The 15,639-nt window shown below is 41.4% G+C and overlaps 1 long non-coding RNA gene across 3 annotated transcripts; it reads left to right on the top strand.

Annotated features, from left to right (window-relative positions):
• Nucleotides 1-6,530: 6,530 nt before the first annotated feature.
• On the top strand, nt 6,531-10,923 carry LOC125705110 (uncharacterized). Of its 3 annotated transcripts, none has more exons than XR_007381419.1 (3): nt 6,531-6,687; nt 6,897-7,008; nt 10,603-10,923. It is a non-coding gene; the product is annotated as an uncharacterized LOC125705110 (long non-coding RNA). The 3 variants fall into 3 exon arrangements; XR_007381417.1 differs by lacking the exon at nt 10,603-10,923 and adding an exon at nt 7,161-7,424; XR_007381418.1 differs by lacking the exon at nt 6,897-7,008 and adding an exon at nt 10,339-10,450 and having other exon boundaries at nt 6,532-6,687.
• The last annotated feature ends 4,716 nt before the right edge of the window (nt 10,924-15,639 follow it).

Raw genomic sequence — 15,639 nt, 5'->3', positions numbered from 1 at the left:
GAGACGAGAGGCACAGCAGCGACGAGCTCAGCCCCCCCCAGAACGCGCAGTCGTTCAGTAACTGAGCTCTGACAGTAAGCGGCAGTATAATGTTTGCAGACAGCGTCATCACATGTCCTTACTTTCCATAGCCTAGGTAACTTATTTCAGGTTTGTATAAAAATATTTATATTTAAGTATACAATTGGGGAGGAGGGTGTCACACACCTTCTGTTCAGAAACACATTGAGAACAAATTAGAGAAGGTTCATAATAAAACATACAGACATGGACAAATTTGTTGGTGGCCTTCCACAAAAATGTTACAACTACCCAAGGATGTTCAACTTTTCCAAACCACAAGCCATGGTTTAGCAGTGTTTTCTAGAGAGAACACAAAACACAGGATGCAACCTGATCTGGCAACACAGAAGCCTACAGTGATGTCAGGGTAAATTTTATAATAGTATCAAGACAGCAAAATTCTAATATGAAATATGTATTGAGGACCACATTTGGAATAATAACCTCCACTATGTGGCAAGCTGTTAAGTCTGTCACAGCCGCTCTTCACCTTCATCCAAAGGGACACCTCACTGCCTGACAAGGTCGATGACTTGCTCAATTTGATAGAGAAAACAGTGAATCTACCACATGAACCTCACCATTTGAGAGTGTCACTTTGTCACTTGGGCTAATTTAGCTCGCATTTGTCTTTGTTAAGTTCCACACCTGAGGTTTGGATGGTGCATTCGTAAGGTGATGTCTGTGTCTGCCAGGTAATATACTATGGCAGACCTAGGCGACGCGGTAGCTACGAATAAAGATGAGAAGAGAGGAATTTACATGAAGTTGCTCTTTATACTAGTCTTTTAAAGAACCACGCACTAAGCAAGGCTCACGCACGGTAGGTCATTACACAACTAGAGAATCAGGATTACACAGGTAAGGATACACAAGACACTCAAAAGCATAAAAAATCACGCTAACAAATACATACAGCTACTGTATTTACTAAACATATACAAAGGCTGTATACATGGCTTGCTAGCATGCTGGGATACGCTAATCCCACTGGCGCTACACTGCCCCTCCTCAAAGGTCAGCTAGTCCCGGTGACCACCACCCGCACCCCACCTCAGCTCTGAGTCCCAAGGTCCAGTGGTAACTGTCGGTGCACCATCTCCGAAGGGGGGGAATCCAGCACTTCCCTTTCCCTGGTTTAAAGGGCACCTGCTGCACTTCCTGCTCCGTAGATCGGTGGCCTCGCACTACCACCCCCCTGTCATCCAGCTCTCACCACTCCCCAGCCAGCTGGGCCTGCAGGGCACGGCACGCCTCCTCATGAGCGAGCAGAACCCAGAATTTGTGTTGGTTGAAGAAGCCAGGTACCCAGCAGCTGAGAACTCGGCAACTCAGAACCTTGTAAATTTAGTTCTGATGACAGAGATGAGGCGACTGAGAGCGTGGTGGAGAGTGAGGACCCACTTGTAGGGGAGATGTATTTTCCCAGGTGTTAGCAGGTATTGGTTCTCTAGCTGTTTGGGCATAATTTTATTTTGTAATCCTTACCATTTTAATTTTTCTTTCCTGTTGCGGAAGTGCTGGCACTTTAAGAGCAGCGAAACGACAGAATGTGCAAGTAGCCGGCATGCCCGTAAGACATCAGGCACCAGGAAGTGACTATAGCACATCATTACCATTATGTTTTCTCATTATGATATGTAATGGCAACAGAACAGCACACTCTGAAAGAACAGTAAAGGACCAAGAATTAATCCCTGTGGTCCATATTTGATCAGTGATATTGATGATGGAGTACAGTCATTTAAGATTTTAACATATCGACATTGATTAGTTAAATAGGATTTGAACCACGTCAACACCATTCCACAAAACCCAACATCAAATTCAAGTCTATGTAATAGAGTAAAAAGGTCAACCGTGTCAACGGCGGCACTGAGGTCCAAAGCCATTAGCACAGTGGCATTGTCAGCATCAGTTGCCATTGCTATGTCATTTTACGACATTAGTTAAGGCAGTTTCAGTGCTGTGTCCTTGGAGGACGACTGAATGGAATCTATCCAGTATGTTGTGTGTCTCCAAGTATGACTATCTTCTCCAGAACTTTGAACAAAAATGGTACATTACAGACAGGTATGTAATTGCTAAACTCCTGTGGATCCAAATCAGTGGTCTGATTACTGCTACTTTGTCAGGCACATCACTTGAAGATAGGGATGCATTCATTACAGCAGTTATATACTGGCATGGTCCTTTAGTAGGAGTAGATTCATTTAGGCTACGTTCACACTGTCAGCCACATCGTTCAATTCCGATTTTTTGCTCAGATCGGATTTGTCTATCTTGACGGTTCACATTCATAACTACAAGTGACCTGTATCTGACTGTAATGTGAATGTATCGGTCGTCCGAAACGTCGCGCATGCACACATTGATACGTTTTTACACTGGTCATCTGCGTCACCAACAATAAAAAAACGTCATATCTGTGGGATGACTCGTGGCATTAAAAATGGAGGCGTTAGTAGCTGACGCATGTATCACACTTTGCTCTGGAGGACGACAAACAGTGAATCAGCCGTACATGAGCAGGTGGAAAAGGAGAAAAAATGTCAGGCGTCTAGCTTTTTCTGTTTTCGCAGTTATTGCTGGAACCGCTGCACCAAGAGATGTGTGGGTACGAGCCTGCCGGTGCAGGCTGATGATGTCAGCGCAGGCGTATAAGCAAAAAGCCACATGAATTCCGATCTGAGCGTTCACATTCAGGTCGCATGGCCGCGATTCGGATACGTGTCCGATTTAGTACCACATACAAAAGTGACACGAATCTGATTTGAAAAGATCATATTTGCGTGTCCACACAGCCCTGAAAACATCACATCTGTGTCATATTAAGGCAAAAAAATCCGATTTGAGTCACTTCAGCATGCCAATGTGTACGTAGCTTTAGTGCCATGATTTCATCGGGTTTAAGCCAGGTCTCAGTAAGGCATAAAGTACCAAGACTAAAACATAAGAACATAAGAAATTTACAAACGAGAGGAGGCCATTTGGGCCATCAAGCTCATTTGGGGAGAACTTAACTAATAACTCAGAGATGTTAAAATCTTATCTAGCTCTGATTTAATCGAACCCAGGGTTTTAGCTTGCACTACACTAACAGGAAGACTATTCCATACTCTAACTATACGCTGTGTAGAGAAGTGTTTTCTCAAATTCATTTTAAAATGTTCTTCCACTAATTTCCATCCATGGCCACGAGTTCTAGTATTTAAACTGATATTGAAGTAGCCATTTGGCTGAACAGCATCCCGGCCTGTTAGAATCTTATATACCTGGATCATTTCCCCCCTTAGTCTCCTTTGCTCGAGGCTGAACAGATTCAGCTCAGCTAACCTCTCCTGATAAGACATTCCTCTAAGACCAGGAATCATTCTTATAGCCCTGCGTTGCACCTTTTCCAAGGCAGCAATGCCCTTTTTAATTAAGGTATGGTGACCAACCCTACACACAATATTCCAGATGGGGTCTAACCAAGGAATTATATAATCGTAGCATCACCTCCCTTCACTTAAATTTCAAACACCTAGAGATGTAACCAAACCTCCCATTGGTCTTTTTTATTGCTTCCCCACACTGGTGAGAGTGGGACATGGAAGCATTAACATACACACCAAGGTCTTTCTCTTAATCAGCTGCTTTTATTTCAGTGGAACACATAAAATATCTGTACTCTACATTTCTAAGTGTAGCGCCCTATACAAATGCGTCGTAATGTTACAGGGAAAAGTGGGAAGGTTGTGGGTGTTAATATTGCGGGCTGACGTTCATATTATGCCCAATGCACCTGCATGTGTGTGGGGTTTTAAATGTGTTCTTCTCCTATGGGTGAGATGTTTTTTGTTTCATGTTGGAGTTTATGCGCAGAATGTATCAGTGTGGCATTCATTGATCTACCCAGGATCTCTGCTAGGCTGCACCAGGTTGAGAATTATACCTTAGAAAAGTAGATACGCATACGGTGGCCATTCCATCCATAGCAGGTATTCCCCCTCCCTCCCGTATCCTGGGCTACAGGGGGCTTGGCTCATTGCGCTAGGCGGAGGTGTGCTACATAAGTAATGTTTTCATTTATAAGAAAAGCCTTAGGAGCCAGTGATCTTGCACTCAAAAGCCTTTGATTATACCTATTATATAATAAAGAATTTGGTTTAACTTTTATTAAATTGTGACATACACTACAGCGGAATACACCTCCACGGTTATACAATAAGTGGTGGAAACAGACACAGTCTCAATAACATGAACCCTAGGTGGCGACTCTAAGCGACTAGCAGGCGATTAGTTATGCCGGTTCGCCTGTCGCCCGGACTTGACTCTGATGAGTCAGCCATTTGCCTCAAGGCTGTGAGCTATGCTATTGGACAGGAGATTGAGAGCAACCAGCAAGGGGAGAATCCAGCCCTTCTTCAAAAGCCCAGGTGTCTATATAAGTCATGCCATGTACTGGGCACCGTTATAACAGCCAGTGATGCAGCAAGATTAATCTGCTGTACATTTCATAGCTTCTGCAGGATGATTGTGCTGAGGTAAAGTCAATGAACACCATTCTGACATAGCTGTCCTTTCTGTCTAGTGTCAGAATATATGATTAAATATAATTAGTATTAAATATTAATTGCTTTAGCAATTTTGTAGATAGTTTTACAATCACTTGCCCAAAGGCACAGAATACTGTAGAATACTTTGCAAAGAGCAGAAATCATTGTGACATCAGATTGCACCGTACTTATTGAGTAATCATTGAGCTATACTATAGGTATACTATACTATAGACCCTCCCTTGGGGGTCCACAGTAACATTTTTAAGCAGTGTAATGTATGACGTGTGGGACAGAGGTTATGGCTGTAGTTATCTTTAAGGCAGGGGAGTCTTGCTTCAGCTGGGAGGTAGCCATTGAATGTCGATCCAAGCAATGTTCTTTCCCGACTGCAAACTGAATAGACATCAGCCTGAATGTACACTTTTACTGTCAGAACCTGTATGAACTCCCGCTGTGCCAATTTTACAATAAGAAAAACACATGGTTTAATAGTGATGTCTGGGATCACTCTACATGGGATGCAGCCTTCAGATTTGGCAACATACAGTACAAGCCTACAGAGATGCCAGATATAACACAAAAAAAATATTTCGTACAGTGCTTAAAACATTTTTGAAATGTAATAGTTTATAATGTTTTGTAATCAAACCCTGTTGTTAAGGTGCATATTTAACACAAAAAGGCATTTTTGTGGAATTTGCTGATTACTGCAGTGTATGATGGGTCTGATATTTGGAGTTACTTAACTTTCATCATCTGCACTGGCTGTAGGCAGGCCGTAGGTGTGAATTTGGAAAGCGGGGGGGGCGAGGGGGACCATTGTCCATTTTTGCCCCAGGGCCCAATGTACACTTGTTCTGTCATCATTGTAAATAAATAAATGCAACAGCTCTCTACCCTCATCCAAAGGGACACTGCAGTGCCGGACAAATGAAAAAAGTGCAAAAAACAACTTTGCTCGCAGTGAACCTGCCACCAGAACCTCACCATCTGACAGTTTGCAGGCACTTGTCCTCCACATCAGTGAAGTGAGACCCATCCTGCACAGGGTCAATGCCAGTTGGGCTGAATGGACCTTCTGTACATGTACACAAGGCCTGTGCTGATGTTCTGGTAGGTGTCTTAACCCCACAATGGTAGTAAAGCATTACTTTAATTCCACTACTTTTGGTGGTAAGGAGTAATGTAGCTAATCACCTTTTCACATTAAATAACACATTTACAATTTACAAACAATTTCATGTTTATGATCAAATGTCCTTACGGTGGCAGAATGAATGGGTGACATTAGGTACGATAGATAAAATTTGACAGTTGTATTGTTTCACAACAGCTACTCTCAAATAATGTGTATATGAATGCATTAACGAGAACTGAAGTAACGCAAAGGTTACTTTCCTTTGTAGATAATTACTTTTATATGCAGTAATGGGTAAAGTAATTTAATTACTATTGAATGAAGTAATTGATAACTGTAAATATTTACCAATTTTCAGTAACTGGTATAAAACTGGTAACGCACTTATTCAACCTCTCATTGTCTCTACCAGTGGTCCCAACTTTCTTTAAATTCGACCTTCTGAAATTTACATTTCAGCTTCACTTCAGTTCTCCTGTAAAATTATTTCCTGTCATCTCCCGAATCACATATACTTTTACTGCATTTTATACTGTATTATTTTCAGTTAAACTGCACTTAAATTGCTTTATATGCATGAAACTGATTAAAGACATGTCGATACCGAGGAAAACTAGTCATTTCCCTGAATGCAGCGGAATATCACCTCTTTGATATTTGACATTCTTATGAAATGAAGTTCGAAATAGCGAATTGTGTGAACCTGTCCATCTTGCATCGGTAAATTGTTTCTACATTATCTTTCATCTTTCTTTCACCCCACCTCCTCCACCTACAGACACCCAACCCCTCTAAAAGGACGTGGTTTGGCTCTGCTGGTCACAATTTAGCTGAAGAAACGGCACTGATCATCAGAAACGTCCAGTGGAATCATGAAGTCCCATCAGATCTCTGCCTTCTGCCTCCTGATGACAGTGCTGCTGTCCTCCACTCTGGCTCAACGTAAGTCTGCAGCATCTCACAGCTTTTATCAGGACTTTGTCAGTATCTTAGATTTAAATGATTCATTAAGATTATGGACCCAATTGTCAGACATGAATACAGTTCTGACACATTCTTTGGTGTGCATTTTTCACATATGTATGCAGAGTGGCTGTATATATGTTGTATGTAACCTGTACATACATTTTCTGTTCTTCATATCTCTCCAGATGGCAATGGACCAGAGGAGTGCTGTTTTACATACTTACCTGGAAAACTGAAGAAGGACATTATAACTGGATATGCAGAGACCAGAGGGGACTGCAGTAAACCTGGAATTATGTAAATATTTATTCTTCTCATGTATTGTTTTGAACTTGTGATGTAAAGTTCGTTCTGTGCAAAATGTCTACAACAGAACGTTTTTAATCCAGGAAAATGTACACATGGAGAAGGAAAGTAACAAGTAGATCCATGTCATTTTTTTAAAATAGATTTTACACCACGAGCGGCAGTGAAGTGTGTGTCAATCCCAGAGAAGATTGGGTTCAGAAGATACAGAAGGAGTTGGATCGCCCCCCCTATCAGTAATGCTTTTTGCCTGCCTGGCAAAACATGAAGAATGAATTTTATTACATTTCAGCTTCACTGCAGTTCTCCTGTAACATTATATACTGTCATCTCCCAAATCATATATAGTTCAGTGCATTGCATACTGTATTATCTTTCAGTTTTTCATTAAAAAAGTTACATTTGAACTGTACTTAAATTGCTTTATATGCATGTACCCGATTAAAGACTCAGGGTTTTTATTTAAATAATTCAATTTACAGAACAGCATTTACCTGGTGGTTAAACACAACGAGAGAAACGTACAATGAAAAATCAATAATATAACTGGGGGGGGGGGGGGGGGATGTGCAGTCAGAACAACAGCCCCACGACTTGCTCCAGCCATGTAATCTGTACTCCTCACATACTCAACAACCTGTACAATTTCTAGAAGTACTACATGATTCAGCTGGAAGTGTGAAAGCCAATAAATGTATTACCTGAATGCACCTGAAGTCCTACGTATGACATAGACCAAAACTACACATTCATTTATTGCACATTCCACTTACATACCAACTCGCAGAATCTATCATCACCAATTTGAAGGTCGCCTGTAATTCTTTGTGCATGTCGTAATGCCCATGTATTAACATGTCATTTAAATTATTCATATTTATTGTAAATTTATATTCTATTTATTCATGTTTATATTCTATTTATTTTTTGTTTGTATATTTTCCATGACACTAAGACTTATAACAGGTACATTAATGGCACAGACAGAGCCCGGGAGCCTGGAGGCGATACGGACAAATTTTTTTTTGGGTACATCGTGTACAGTCGAGTTTCAGCCGAAATGCTAAATCTAGGTCTTGCAATCCCTAAAATTTCCACCACATTTACTTTTTTTGTGCTCTCAATTTGGTATTGGTAATCTTCTGTACATTTTAATGGACAAAAACTACACTTTCTGGTCATTTAGTTACCATTTACATATTTATACATCAGGTAAAGTACGAGACGATTTGTATCCCACAATCCAACACAGCGTTATCTTTTTCAGTACGGGGTTATTGTGAAATATACAGGACGGTGAAAAATCTAATCCACACATTTCCCAAAATACTTAATGGCATGATTACACTGACATGTTCTTTGTGCACCATAAAAACAATGAACAAAAACATGAAGGTTCTTATTTATAGTTTATACACAGGGCAGATTTCACCAGCCACTGTAATGTACTGTAATGATTTCGACTCAGCCAAAGAGATCAGAGGCATAATTAGGTACAATGATGGTTTTATTAACAGCCATTGTAGGCCATGGCCATACTGAACACTGCTTTGGGAAACTCAGCTAACACCTTATTGTCGTCCCTTGTCCCGCTGCACTCACCCTCATGCAAACTCCTCTCGGTCACCTGGCTAGTATCCCTCACCCTAGAGAGAACGTGTTACTCCTTTCACCATACTCCCACAATATCTTTTGGAGCACAACCACTGGGAGATCCTACACCCCGCCCCCCACAAATTCCTCATCCTCGCCCCTTTTGGCATTGAGATGTTCTTGCTCCTACTATGTGCTCCAGAGAGACACTTGTTCTGTCATCATTACAAATGCAACAGCTCTCAACCCTCATCCAAAGGGACACTGCAGTGCCGGACAAATGCAAAAAGTGCAAAAAACAACTTTGCTCGCAGTGAACCTGCCACCAGAACCTCACCATCTGACAGTTTGCAGGCACTTGTCCTCCACACCAGTGAAGTGAGACCCATCCTGCACAGGGTCAATGCCAGTTGGGCTGAATTGACCTTCTGTACATGTACCCAAGGCCTGTGCTGATGTTCTGGTAGGTGTCTTAACCCCACAATGGTAGTAAAGCATTACTTTAATTCCACTACTTTTGGTGGTAAGGAGTAATGTAGCTAATCACCTTTTCACATTGAATAACACAATTAAAAGTACTGAAACTTAAATGAACTCATTACTTGTTACTTTTCGTCTTGAATGAAAATAAAAATGGAGAAATGCTGAGAATTTCATGTTTATGATCAAATGTCCTTACGGTGGCAGAACGAGTGGGTGACATTAGGTACATGATAGATATAATTTGACAGTTGTATTGTCTCACAACAGCTACTCTCAAATAATGTATATATGAATGCATTAACGAGAACTGAAGTAACGCAAAGGTTACTTTACTTTGTAGCTAATTACTTTTATATGCAGTAATGGGTAAAGTAATTGAATTACTTTTGAATGAAGTAATTGATAACTGTAAATATTTACCCATTTTCAGTAACTGGCATAAAACTGGTAACGCACTTATTCAACCTCTCATTGTCTCTACCAGTGGTCCCAACTTTCTTTAAATTCGACCTTCTGAAATTTACATTTCAGCTTCACTTCAGTTCTCCTGTAAAATTATTTCCTGTCATCTCCCGAATCACATATACTTTTACTGCATTTTATACTGTATTATTTTCAGTTAAACTGCACTTAAATTGCTTTATATGCATGCAACTGATTAAAGACATGTCGATACCGAGGAAAACTAGTCATTTCCCTGAATGCAGCGGAATATCACCTCTTTGATATTTGACATTCTTATGAAATGTTACATTTAAATAAAAAATTGAGAGTTCGAAATAGCGAATTGTGTGAACCTGTCCATCTTTCATTGGTAAATTGTTTCTACATTATCTTTCATCTTTCTTTCACCCCACCTCCTCCACCTAGACACCCAACCCCTCTAAAAGGACGTGGTTTGGCTCTGCTGGTCACAATTTAGCTGAAGAAACGGCACTGATCATCAGAAACGTCCAGTGGAATCATGAACTCCCATCAGATCTCTGCCTTCTGCCTCCTGATGACAGTGCTGCTGTCCTCCACTCTGGCTCAACGTAAGTCTGCAGCATCTCACAGCTTTTATCAGGACTTTGACAGTATCTTAGATTTAAATGATTCATTATTATTATGGACCCAATTGTGAGACATGAATACAGTTCTGACACATTCTTTGGTGTGCATTTTTCACATATATATATGCAGAGTGGTTGTATATATGTTGTATGTAGCCTGTACATACATTTTCTGTTCTTCATATCTCTCCAGATGGCAATGGACCAGAGGAGTGCTGTTTTACATACTTACCTGGAAAACTGAAGAAGGACATTATAACTGGATATGCAGAGACCAGAGGGGACTGCAGTAAACCTGGAATTATGTAAATATTTATTCTTCTCATGTATTGTTTTGAACTTGTGATGTAAAGTTCGTTCTGTGCAAAATGTCTACAACAGAACTTTTTTAATCCAGGAAAATGTACACATGGAGAAGGAAAGTAACAAGTAGATCAATGTCATTTTTTTAAAATAGATTTTACACCACGAGCGGCAGTGAAGTGTGTGTCAATCCCAGAGAAGATTGGGTTCAGAAGATACAGAAGGAGTTGGATCGCCCCCCCTATCAGTAATGCTTTTTGCCTGCCTGGCAAAACATGAAGAATGAATTTTATTACATTTCAGCTTTACTGCAGTTCTCCTGTAACATTATATACTGTCATCTCCCAAATCATATATAGTTCAGTGCATTGCATACTGTATTATCTTTCAGTTTTTCATTAAAAAAAGTTATATTTGAACTGCACTTAAATTGCTTTATATGCATGTAACCGATTAAAGACTATTGAATGGTTAAGGTTGGTGATTCCGGGTTTTTATTTAAATAATTCAATTTACAGAACAGCATTTACCTGGTGGTTAAACACAACAAGAGAAATGTACAATGAAAAAATCAATAATATAACTGGGGGGGGGGGGGGGGGGGGGATGTGCAGTCAGAACAACAGCCCCACGACTTGCTCCAGCCATGTAATCTGTACTCCTCACATACTCAACAACCTGTACAATTTCTAGAAGTACTACATGATTCAGCTGGAAGTGTGAAAGCCAATAAATGTATTACCTGAATGCACCTGAAGTCCTACGTATGACATAGACCAAAACTACACATTCATTTATTGCACATTCCACTTACATACCAACTCGCAGAACCTTTCATTACCAATTTGAAGGTCGCCTGTAATTTTTTGTGCATGTCGTAATGCTCATGTATTAACATGTCATTTAAATTATTCATATTTATTGTAAATTTATATTCTATTTATTCATGTTTATATTCTATTTATTTTTTGTTTGTATATTTTCCATGACACTAAGACTTATAACAGGTACATTAATGGCACAGACAGAGCCCGGGAGCCTGGAGGCGATACGGACAAATTTTTATTTGGGTACATCGTGTACAGTCGAGTTTCAGCCGAAATACTAAATCTAGGTCTTGCAATCCATTAAATTTCTACCACATTTATTTTTTTGTGCTTATTTGTAGAGAGAACATGTTACTCCTTATACCATACTCCCACAATATCTTTTGGAGCACAACCACTGGGAGAGCCTACACTCCCCCCCCCCCCCACCCTCACCCCACTAATTCCTCATCCTCGCCCCTTTTGGCATTGAGGTGTTCTTGCTCCTACTATGTGCTCCAGAGAGACTCACAGGCAGTTTCCAGTTGAGTAGACATCATGGGAAGGAAGGGTGCAGACTCATCTTTCAAACTTGGGCGTCTAACTGAGCCCCCCCTGTAAGGAGCCATTCAGTCTCAGCGAAACACCATGAAGTGGGGGTGATTGGACCAAGTAAATTACTAACTCTTTTCAAGACCAGACATGGACCAACCCAGTGGCTGTCCATCTTAGGGCATCTGCGCCTCTTCCTTTTTTGGGCCGTAAACCCAAACTTCCCTTTGAGCAAAGTGACAATTATAACAGCAGCAATTATCTGTTCAATCGAGGTAGAATCTCAGTCATTCTATGGATCATTCAACATAGTTCAACATAGTTCTATTGATCCTTGCTTCTTTGAGTTCGCCCATAGTCATGCTGGCATCAGATTTTATGGTATCTGGCTAATGAGTTCTTGGGTGACCTTTTCTCCTGCTTCCACTGACCATTCACACCATGAGTACCTTCTCAAGTGATTTTCTGCACATGAAATGGCCAAAATAGGATAATTTATGCCTTGTGATCTTCACTTCCAACGAGGTCTTTGGCTAAATGCGCTGTAGGACTCCTTTATTGGTCGTTCTTGCTGTCCACAGGACGCATGACAGTCTGCATGACAGATATGTGAAGGTGTCTATCTTAATTCTGTCTGTGTTCTTGAGCCAGGAAGTCTCGCAGCAATAGGTTGCTTTGGGGGAAAATGATCACACTGACTAGGCAGGTTTTAGTTGCAGTGCTGATATCTTTTCCAGATGATATTCATACCACCATTGCATTCCATCCCAGGGCTAATCATCTCTTCATTCCAAGTGTTGTGTCCTCATTTTAGTGGGATATTAAGTCCTGGAGTTGTTCCAGATGTTCTCTGCTTTGGCCAGCAGTGTGGTGTCGTCAGTCTATCTAAGATTGTTGATATTCTTGCCACCAATTTTCCACTCTTCTGGAACTGATTTTCTTATGACTGCTTCTGCATACAGATTGAAGAGTAATGGTGATAGAATGCAGCCTTGTCTTGTCCCTTTCCATCTTGAGCCACTCTGTATCATCATATGCAGTTCTCGCCTGTGGCTTCCTGGTCCACATAAAGCGATCTGATGATCTGGACAAGATGAGCAGGCACTCTCATTTCTAGGAGGTAGGTCCACAGCTTTTTGTGTTCAATAGAGTCGAAGGCCTTAGTGTAATCCATGAAACACATGTAGAGATCTTTCTGATATTCTTGTGGCTTCTCCATGAGCCATCTGAGGTTGGTGATCTGGTCCCTAGTACCTCCTCCCTTGCAAAAGCCAGCCTGTACACCTAATATTTCTCTATTGATGGTTGTACTCAAGGGGTCTGCTTCCTGTTGGGTTTCCCTACCTGGCACCCTTACATCCCAGAAATCCCAGCTTCGCCAACTAACATGCCTGCTCCTCACGTATTTCTTCACCCGTTTCCCCAAACTCCTTTTCCTCAGTCCCATGAACGCGAGTCTGCATTACTTGTTTGTTCTCCTGCACGATGGATCACAGTGAACTCATAGGACTAGAATTACTCAAGCCACCATGTCACCTGAACTTTTGGCTCCTTGATTGACAGCAGCCACAGCTCTCTCCCCTTCTAGCCACTCCTGGGAGAGGACTTCCCCCCGCCCCCCACCCCCCCTCGCCAATTGCATCACTGTCTAGCAGAAAAGGTAATTGGTGGGCAGAAGGTAGAAGGATTTGTGTTTGGGTGAGAGTCTTTTGGAGGGTGCAGAAAGCAATGTGGCAGTCCTGTGAACAGCTGAATCTTGGCCCTTCTGCAATGAGCTACAATGTGCACAAACTCCCTTATGAACTTCCTATACTAAGAAGTAAGGCCCAGAAAGCTTTTCAGTTATCTCAGAACCACGGGACTGGGCCACTTGTCCTCCACAATCCCAAAGCCTTCAGTCACTCTGATGACCCAAGAATGTGAGCTCCAATAACAGGAAACCGCACTGGGTATAATTTCAGTCCTGTCACTCCTACCCTCCCCAGCATCTGGCATAGCAAGTAGACTGGCCTTTAGAGAGAGCCCCCATGAACGAGGACATCATCTAGGAATTAGGCACTCACTAGCACTCTCCCCATCAGATGCACAAAAACGGCAGGAGCGTTGCAAAGACCAAAAGCCATGACCATATATTGGCTTAGGTCCATTCTGATACAAAAAGTAGTTTTTCATCTTGCCTCTGGTGACGGGGGGGCTTCCAGTACCCACTCCTCTGATCCACTGAGGAGAACTAGGATGAGCCAGCTATCATAACCAGGCACTCATCTAACTGGGGGAGGGGGGTAACAGTCATTTTTATAAGAGCATTAAGTTGCCTGACGTCAACGCAAAACACGACTTACTCCCCCATCTAAGGCATCCATAACCACTGGTGACACCCATGGGCTCTCTGAAGGTCATTTTGTCCCAGTTTCCACCCTTCTCTTTGCCGTCACTAAGTAGTGTTGCTTCAGTTTTGAGTGAAAACTGAAAATGCAGATTCAGTCCACCCGTCATATAACGCCCCAGCAAAGTTTGAACAAGTCTGCAAAAAAAAAAAAAAATCTGTGAAATAGTGAGTGTGTTATTTTCTTATCAAGTAAAGCATCTGAGACAGTGGCAGACTGGCCTAAAAAACATGCGTCCGGGAAATACAGACAAATAGATTCAGGGTTCCTATGCACTTTCCATTTTAAGTATTCCATACTTCCACATCATGCGCACAGGCGGTTTGCTAAGCTGGTGCCCCTGGATAGGCGTCACCTTGAGAAACTGCCCATCTTGCCAGGATGCTCCACTGGTTACAAGTAGAGGATAGTGCTTCTGGCCACCATGTGGCGAACAACTTACCCATGTTCGAAACATCAAAGTATTTCACTCATAGTTTGCATTACCCCTTTGTGACTGTTGCAAATTGCAAGGTAGCCTACAGCAATACTTCTTTATGGAGATTATCAAACAAGCCCCCCCACAGACACACCCCCAGTTCTCTGTACAGGTTAACCAGCTCACCTCTGTGATTTCATCAAAAACATTAAATAAATTCAGACTTTTTTTTTGTCTCAAATACATAGCAGACATTTCCAGACTTGGAAAACAGTCAAATCCAAATTCACACTTTTCCTTTCTGTGTAGGATTCCTGTGCATTCTCTGTGTATTTAGGTACAGTCTTGGATAACTGGGATATGTTCTGAGAAATGCATCATTAGGCAATTTTATCAGTATGCAAACAGAGTATACTTACACACACAGCATGCCACGACATTCTGTTTACTTGTATTTAAATTCACTGTAAGAGTCCCCTAAAGTACACTAAGTACATAAATCAGTAAGTTATCAATTATGTACAGAACATAATGTGCTATACTTTTATATGACTGGCACCACAGTAGGTTTGTTTAAACCAGAATCACTGCAAACATATCACTAAGGCATTGTGATACGATGCAGCAATGGTTTTCAGCTCCATTATGATCTTATAGGACAACCATCTTGGACCAAAATGTCATTATACGGCACTTGACCACATAAAAGAACTGACACATGTAACAGGTAAATTTTTCACCAATTCACAATTGGGTTAAACTTTTCCCTCATGAAAATAATTAAAACCAATACCAAAAATCTAAGAAAATCAGTGGCTCTACACTGGGAGATCTTAGTTCCAGTGAAAGGAGCTCTTAGTACTACAGCATTCAAAGCCATTTTGGACAATTTCATGCTCCCAGCTTTGTGGGAACAGTTTGGAGATGGTCCCTTCCTGTTCCAACATGACTGCGCACCAGTGCACAATGCAAGGTACATAAGGACATGGATGAGTGAGTCTGGTGTGGAGGAACTTGACTGGCCTGTG

This window comes from Brienomyrus brachyistius, chromosome 12 (genome assembly GCF_023856365.1).
Source record: "Brienomyrus brachyistius isolate T26 chromosome 12, BBRACH_0.4, whole genome shotgun sequence".
In the NCBI taxonomy this organism is placed as follows: domain Eukaryota; kingdom Metazoa; phylum Chordata; class Actinopteri; order Osteoglossiformes; family Mormyridae; genus Brienomyrus; species Brienomyrus brachyistius.
Note: the sequence above shows the minus strand (reverse complement) of the source record. Positions and strands in the feature narration are given on the sequence as shown.